Source organism: Triticum aestivum, chromosome 6D (assembly GCF_018294505.1).
Source record: "Triticum aestivum cultivar Chinese Spring chromosome 6D, IWGSC CS RefSeq v2.1, whole genome shotgun sequence".
Lineage (NCBI taxonomy): Eukaryota > Viridiplantae > Streptophyta > Magnoliopsida > Poales > Poaceae > Triticum > Triticum aestivum.
The window spans coordinates 373,644,847-373,652,541 of NC_057811.1; the positions used below are offsets into that span (position 1 = coordinate 373,644,847).

The following is a 7,695-nucleotide window of genomic DNA, read 5'->3' on the forward strand; positions in this document are numbered from 1 at the left end:
GCGAGATGAGCACAACTCCAGCCCCCGCGCCCTGGCGCGCAAACGCGCCATCGAAGTACATGACCCAGCCATCTGGCGCTTCACTCCCTGGTGAGAGGGATCGGTTCTCGCCCGGTTCGAGTTCCGTGTCAGTCCATTCTGCCACGAAGTCGGCGAGCGCAGCCCCCTTGATGACCCTAGTTGTGCTGAACTCCAAATCAAACACTTGCAGCTCGATGTTCCATTCGGAAACTCTTCCCGCAGCATTGGGGCTCCTGAGTACTCTCTCCAGCGGGTAAGCCGAGACGACCATGATGGGGTGACCCTGGAAGTAGTGGCGCAGCTTGCGCGAGTCCACCAGGAGCGCGAGCAAGAGCTTCTGAGGCATGGGGTATCGTGCTCATGCATCTCGTAGCACCATGCTGACGAAGTACACCGGGTGCTCGACGAGGGCGGGGGAGCTGACGGAGTATTTGGCTCCCGGGGCTGCGGTGTTTCCTATGGTTCTCTGGCCTCAGGGGCTTGATGATTTGCTGGGGCAGCCGTTGCCTCAGGAGCATCGCTTTGGTGTTGCGCTGCCTCGTCCGGCTTGGTGGCTCCACTTGGCGGGCCCTTGACCTGGCACTCTTCTCTGAGGGCCACCAGCGCCGCGCTGGCGGAGTGGGGTGTGGCAGACAGGTAGAGTACCAAGGGCTCGAGAGGACGGGGTGCCACCATCACCGGCGGGCTGGTCAGGTATCTCTTGAGGTCTTGAAATGCCAGGTCGGCCTCGGGGGTCCACTCGAACGAACCCTTCTTCTTCATCAGCTTGAAGAACATCAAGGCGCACTCCCCCAGCTTGGAGATGAAGCACCCCAGTGAAGTCACGCAGCCGGCAAGCTTCTGCATCTCCTTGAGGGTTTGTAGTGGGCTCATGTCTTAGATCGCCTTGACCTTCTCCGGGTTGGCCTCGATGCCCCTGTGGGACACGAGGAAGCCCAGCTACTTGCCGGAAGGGACACCAAACACGCACTTCTCCGGGTTGAGCCGCAAGTCCAACTGGTGCAGGCTCGCGAAGGTCTCTTCTAAGTCCTGAATCAAAGTTCTCGCCTCCTGAGACTTCACCACAATGTCATCGACGTAGGCCTCAGCGTTCCTCCCGAGCTGCCGTCCCAAGGCGATGTCCATCAGCCGCTGGAAGGTTGCTCCTGCGTTGCGCAGTCCGAATGGCATGCAAGTGTAGCAGTACACCCCGCACGGGGTCAAGAAAGCCGTCTTCTCCACATCCTCTACCGCCATCTTGATCTGATGATAGCCTGAGAATGCATCCAGCAAGCATAGCAGGTCGCACTCTGCGGTGGAGTCGACAATCTGGTCGATGCACGGTAGTGGGAATGGGTCTTGAGGGCAAGCCTTGTTGAGGTTGGTGAAATCAACGCACATGCGCTCCTTTCCTCCTTTCTTTGGCACGACAACAGGGTTCGCCAGCCACTCTGGGTAACTGACCTAGCGAATGACACCCGCTGCCTCCAGCTTGCAGGTTTCTTGGATGATGAAAGACTGCTTCTCTGTGGACTGTCACCGTGCCCTCTGCTTCACAGGGCGCACGTTGGGGCATACCTTTAGATGATGCTCAATCACTCCTCTCGGGACCCCAACTAGCTGCTTGGGCTCCCAGGTGAACACTTCCTTGTTCGGCCGCAGGAAGTCCACCAACTTCCTTTCTTGATCTGGGGCGAGGTTGGCGCCTATAGTAAAGGTGGCGCCTGAGGCGCCGTCCTCGTCGACCGGTATTTGCTTCGTCTTGGCTTGGCCTTGAGTGAACAGCTGCTTCTTCTTGGTCGGCGCAGCTCCCTTGGCCATGGGTACGGCCTTGTCGGCCGGGCAAGCTGCCGCCGTGGCCCTAAAAGCGATTTTGAGGGCCGCCTAGGCTTCCTTGGTGTCTCCGGCCACGGTGAGGATGCCCTTGCTCCTAGGCATCTTCATTAGGTTGTAGGCAGGATGAGTAGCTGCCATGAATTGGGCCAACGCCAGGTACCCGAGGATGGCGTTGTACGGTAGGTTGATGCGGGCGATGTCGAAGTCGATTAGCTCGGTGCGGTAGTTGCTGCGTGTGCCGAAGGTTACGGGGAGACGGATTTGCCCCAGGGGGTTGGAGGAGCCGCCGCCGACCCCGAAGAAGAGTTTGCTGGGGTGGAGTCACTCAAGCGGTATGTGAAGGAGGCTAGAGGCCTCCACAAAGAGCACGTTGAGGCCGGCGCCACCGTCAATGAGAGTCTTGGTAACGGCTACGCTGCAGATGGTGGGCGTGCAAAGCATTGGGAGCACGCCCGGGCCAACGGTGGTGATAGGGTGATCCTCTGAGTCGAAGGTCAGGTCGGCCTTGGGCGCCACCCAACCCGGGGGAGCCCCCTGCCGCGTGGAGGCGGCGCCGATCTGGCGAAAGAATGGCTTGGTATGACGGTCCGAGGGCAGCACTTGTGAGCCACCGAGGAGGTCCGCGACGGCAGGGGGTGCTGGTCCCCTGAAGCGCGCGATGAAGAGGTCGCGCAGCTCCCCCCAGGAGGCCACAGAAGATCCCGGCAGGTGGAGGAGCCAAGCGCGCGGCACGCCAGCGAGGGCCATGGGGAGCCAGTTGGCCATGACCTTATCGTCGCCCCTGGCCTCCAGAACGGCCTCCTCGTATGCCAGCAAGAAGGCCACCGGATCTGCCGCACCGTCGTAGCGGGGCGGCATCTCCAGCTTGAACTTGTGCGGCCACTACACCCGCCGCAAGGCGGGGGTGAAGGCGCGTAGCCCCACGGTGCTGCTGACACTACTAGAAAACGGGCTATAGATAATATAGACACTAATGGCGCATTATACATGCGGGGCGCCACTACTATATAGTAATGGCGCACCTATACATAGTGCGCCATTAGTATCTAAAATAGTAATGGCGCACCTAGTAAAGTGCGCCATTACTATGTTTGACCAAGCTTTGACCCACTTCTGGACATAGTAATGACGCACTTTTCCCTGGTGCGCTATTGCTATTTTTGATACTAATGGCGCATTACTTAGGAGGTGCGCCATTGTGGTTTTGTAGGTAAGTGCCGCAGCCCGACCGTCCACCATCTCTCTCCTCTCTCTCTCTCGCACGGAACCCTATCCTTTTCTCCCTCACCCCACGCACACACACAGACGTCTCTCGGCCTCGCCCCAGCCCCGATCCATGCGCCATTGTGGTTTTGTAGGCAAGTGCTCCCTCCTCTTCCTGCGCGGCGGCCCTTGCCCTCCTCTCTCTTCGGTCCCCTTCGCGCCTCCTCGCGGCAGTCGTAGCCAAGGAGCCCGAGCTCGGCGGCGACGGATCGGAAGGCAGCGGCGGCGCTGGATCTGGCAGTGGTGGAGCCGCCGCCGTCTCCACTCGCCGGGAACCGGCCAGATCCGCCCCACGAGCTTCACAGGTGCCACCCCCTCCGCCACCAGCCACGGTGGCCTCCCCCGCCCCGTATCGGCGCGGATCCAGCTGCCATCTCCCGCAGCAACGGCGGCCTCGCCCTGCTCCGCCCCCGCTCCTCCTCCTCCTCCTCCTCCGCGCCTTCGCCTCGCTCCCCATCCCGGCCGCCGCGAGAGGCGGCCTCGACCCGTCTCCCTCAGGTTCTCTCCGCTCTCACACCCTCCGTGTCCGTCCTCTGGATTCTGTTTCCCGGGGCCTTGCGCTTAGTGACGCACGCCGCGCGTGCTGGACCGGCGACCGATATCGTACATGTGGCTAGCTCAATAGGACGCGGATCTGTTAGTTGGCTTGAATTCGTGGATTATGCCGCTGTTATTCATGGACTGGGACTGGTGTTAAGACAGACTGTCAGTGCACTGGCAGTGGCAGTGACGAAGAGCAAGAGCTCTCCGGATGAATGATTTGGAGTGACTCCTACCCTAATTCGTAAACCTAGATTCCTGAAATGGCACATATCTTCTCTCTGTCTGTCACCAAACTTGCTCTATCAGTCAAGACTATGCATCCATTTGCCACTTGCTGGCCACATGTTAATTCAGCTCCCGCAATTAATGTTACCAAATGAATATCTTCTCTGTTTCCCCAAACTCGCTTTATCAGTCACGGCCGCATATCGATCTGCCACTTTCCTGCCATAGATTAATTCAGCTCCCTGAAAAATAAGAATAGAAAAAATCAGCATCGATTTGGTCGTCTATTCATTCTTCATAAACTTCACATGCAATTTCTAGCATATGGTGTTCACCCAAGTAATAATCTGCTATTGTTAACCAGGTATCAACGATGAAAAACATGGGTCGTTTTCGCGTACTCTTCTTCAGGATAAGCCTGAGATCACGTATGCTTCGTAATCAGAGCTTTCACTTTCTATTCATGTTCTTCTTGCGTGGGAATATTTGTTGAAACATGCCCCGCAATGGTTTTTCCAACAAATTTAGGGAAGAAATGATTCGTGGGTATATGAGCAATTCTGAACTTGAGACTGCTATACAAGACTTTGGGTGGCGCTGTGCTAATGTCTCTAGGATATACAGGTATATGATGTAATACTTTGCTCCCTATGAATGAGTACGCTCAGAGTTTCTCGAGCATTTTTTGGGATCGTCAATTTATTTAGCCATGTCATATAGATATTGTTATGATTGGTTAATATCCAACTGTGGTAGGTAGACGATAGAAATAAAATGCATTACTGATCTAAATGGGGTTCAGTAGTTCATAGTTACACTCATTGAGAGGTAATATAACTTAATATCAGTTTAATGTGTATGACTGTAACTTGCGATGGAGGAGCAGAGGCGGCAGCCCGCGCGCAGGGGGGCTGCTCCGGCCAGCCCCTTCGACTTCTCCACCATGATGAACTTGCTGAATGTAACCAAGCGCTTATACTGAATTCTCTGAATGAAGAGTTTACAGTTTCATACTCTGTTTTGTTCTGTTCATTTTCAAACGCGAGTTCTTGGAGGATTTTACTTATACTACAGGTTTGAATCGGTTGTTAATTTGGTTGGGTTTCACTAAAGATATTCGCGTCCATTTTAACATATTCGAACTTGCTCAATGTAACCAAGCTCTACTGAAGCATTTTACAGTTTCTGCAAAACTAGAAATACTCTGCTCTGTTCTCTCCATTGTCAAAGTTGAGTTCTTGGGAAGATTTATTTACACAAGCTCGAATTTCTTGTGAATTTGTTTCGATTTCATGGGAATTTCTGTGACAATTAACTTGAATCGTGGATTTTGTTGTGGCGTGGGCGCAGGACCCGAGCATCAAGGAGATGGCGGAGCAGATCGCCAAGGACCCGTCCTTCAGCGAGATGCCCCGTAAATCTACTGTATGATCAATCAAAACACGTTTTGTCCAAAGTCCAAACTTAATGGTAAACAAGAGGCTAATCTTGCTATTTTTGTTTGTTATGCGGTTTGCACTTTCTGTTTCCTTGAACAGTTTACAGTTCATCTAATTTACATTTTATGTTAACTTTAGCAATTAATTTACCTCAAACAAGGTAATTAATATGATAATTATCCCCTGTGTATACCGCAAGTAAGTAACTTACTGTAATTATGTTAAGAAATTAGAATGTTTGTGACTGACTGTTTAATAAGATGCTCTTTTCACAAGGTGTGATATTTTGGCATATTTACCCTGGAGCTAGCATATATATGGAGCTGACTTTGTTCCTGGAGGTGAGCATATATTGTTGATCTTCTCATGTCAATTGCAGCAGTTCCTTGATTCACAATTTATATAGTGTGGTATAGTGGTTATATTTGGAGGTTTATCCCTGTGAAATAATCACCGCAAGGTGAGTACTTTCCGTAGCTAATGTGTTATGCATAAGCTCAGTGTGTTTGCTCAATTAGCTACTGCTCAATTAAAATTGGTGACCTTCCATTGATGATAGGTTTAGAAATTATGCATTGAGTAACTGGACCTGACCTGGAGTACTTGGTTAATTCAGTGATCTTTTAACAAAATTTTAACTGAATTATTTTGGGCAATGGAGTACTGAATTTTAACTGAGTAACTTGCACTTGCATATGCACTAGACCACATGTAAATTCTTTGGCTCCTCTTTAATCAGGTGCAATTACTTAACTGATCGTAATAGCCCTGACACTTGTAAGTAACCATATCATTCAAACATCCAATTAAATCTATTCTACTCCATTTCCTGAGATGAAATTGTGATGATGGGAGTGACATTAAACAGCTTGAACATCTAATTGTGCATGTACTCCATTGTTATATACTGATCCATCTTGTCTTTGCCCCATGTTAACATTCAAATTGTTAATTGCATTCAAAGTGTTAATTGCAGGAGCAGACACAGAGGAGGAATCTGCTACCTCAAAGTAGTTGATCGACTCCGGGAGGGTGGGTACGTGATGTCGGAGGCTGCCGGGAGGGTGGTGACGAGCTACCGAAGAGATGAGTTCTGGCTCTCCTCGATGCCAGGACGAGGCGCTGTTGCCGATCGGACGTGGACTCGATTGATTTTGATTTGAAATATGACGGGTTGTAATGTAAAATGCACTTCAGTTCAAAATTTCCTTCCCTTGCGAGAGGTATTCTTGGACGGAGGGAGTAGAAGATTAGCTATAGGATTTTCTTTTATTTCTGTGCAATTTTCTTTTTATTGGATACTTATAAAGACATGGTAATATTCTTGCTATAATAAAAATGATGGTTCTATTTCATTTTATTTCATTTTTTGTTTTTAAATTATTTTTCTTATAGGTTGTTTTTTGTAAATTTGTATTTTTTTTGTTTTCCAAATATACTATTAGTGGCGCATTTCAGCCTTTATTGGTGGCGCACCTAGCTTTTTAGTTAGTGGCGCACCTCTAAGGTTACTAGTGGCGCAGCGCACTTGGCTTTATTACTAGTAGGGCACCTAAGGGTTAGTAATGGCGCACTATTAGGTGCGCCATTACTGCACCATTACTAAAACTTACTAATGGCGTGCTAGTAATGGCGCACCTAATGTGCGCCATTAGTAGCCAAAATAGGTGCGCCATTAATAACTTGTTTTCTAGTAGTGTGAGGGCACCCATCGACTCTAGTAGTGTGAGGGCACCCATCGATCCAGTCGGAGAAGCGGTGCCGTCCATGAGAGCTGGTCGGAGAGGTGAAGCCGTCGGGGGGGGTGAAGCTTCGGCGGACCTGTACCTGGCGCGCCAAATGTCGGATCGCGGGTTCCGGCAAAACCATTAAGGTTCGAACACTGGGGTGCGCACGAAGATCTGTCCTCCCCCTAGCTCACACGCTCCACGATCTCACGGCCTAGCTCGACGAACCCACAGAACAAAGGGACACAAGATTTATACTGGTTCGGGCCATCGATGTGGTGTAATACCCTACTCCAGTGTGGTCTGGTGGATTGCCTCTTGGGCTGATGATGAACAGTTACAAGGGAAGAACAGCCTCCTGAGGAGAGGTGTTCTTGCGCTCGGTGAGCTGGTGTGGATTTGAGGATGGAATGGATCTGATCCAAGATGAGTTGCCTCCTACGATGGTGGCTAGTCCTATTTATAGAGGCCTTGGTCCTCTTCCCAAATATTGAGCGAGAAGGGATCCCACAACGGCCAAGTTTGAAGGGGGACAACGAGTACAAGCTATCCTGACAAAAGGTGGTCTTCGCCTGTCAAAGGCTCTGGTAGTGACGCCGTCTTGGGCTCCACGGTGACCTCCGTCCTGCCATCCTGCTGGTCTTGGTCTCGTTGCATCGATA

The 7,695-nt window shown here is 51.2% G+C and overlaps 1 long non-coding RNA gene across 1 annotated transcript; it reads left to right on the forward strand.

Annotated features, from left to right (window-relative positions):
* Positions 1-4,231: 4,231 nt before the first annotated feature.
* Positions 4,232-5,391, forward strand: LOC123142870 (uncharacterized). Its single transcript, XR_006470609.1, has 3 exons — positions 4,232-4,295; positions 4,396-4,491; positions 5,218-5,391. It is a non-coding gene; the product is annotated as an uncharacterized lncRNA (long non-coding RNA).
* Positions 5,392-7,695: the final 2,304 nt, after the last annotated feature.